The following is a 715-nucleotide window of genomic DNA, read 5'->3' on the forward strand; positions in this document are numbered from 1 at the left end:
TTCCGTCAGGGGAGGCCGGAGGAAAAGGGGAGGGGCGTCGGGTGCCGCGAACTTGCTCTGAGGGGGTTAGCTGCGCCTCGGATTGATCTGCGTCGTGCCTCGGTAGGCAGTAACCTTCATCGCTGCGGTTGCGTAGCGTTTACGCATGCGCCCTTTGAACCTGTGCTTAAAGGATTTATCTTTGCCTTCTACGGAAGTAATGTCCTCTTGACTATCTTTCCCCGTGGCGTGAACGTAACAGTTTATTGACTGATAAATGAACAGTCAGCATGCTCGGGATGACTGGGCCCAGTGCTGGGAGCTCTAGGTGAAATGTTTCGGAAGGAGTCCGCTCCTCTGCGGAACTCGGGGAGCTTCCCCTGTGGAACTGTGAGCACTGAGGTTTGAGGGTTGCAGGAAAGGTTGCAGGAGGGAGTAGCAGGATTAGGAAACTGCCTCACACTTGCTTATAGGTATATAGTGGCTGCTGAGTGAATTACTAGATGTGATTCATACAGCCCTGGAGTGCTTGGTGCCACCACACATGTTCCAGCACACCTGGCAAAACCCATGTTCCAGGACTTCGTGCCCTGTTCATTGTTCTGTTTTACTCCCACCAAACTTAAGTTGAAGACAAAACAGCTTCTTTTCTTTCACCCCCCCAAATCCTTGCAGATTGAAAACCCATTCACTTTTTATCCTAGAGCGGGACAGGCAGCAGAGCAGGCAGAAGGAA

This window comes from Pongo pygmaeus, chromosome 5 (genome assembly GCF_028885625.2).
Source record: "Pongo pygmaeus isolate AG05252 chromosome 5, NHGRI_mPonPyg2-v2.0_pri, whole genome shotgun sequence".
Classification (NCBI taxonomy): Eukaryota; Metazoa; Chordata; class Mammalia; order Primates; family Hominidae; genus Pongo; species Pongo pygmaeus.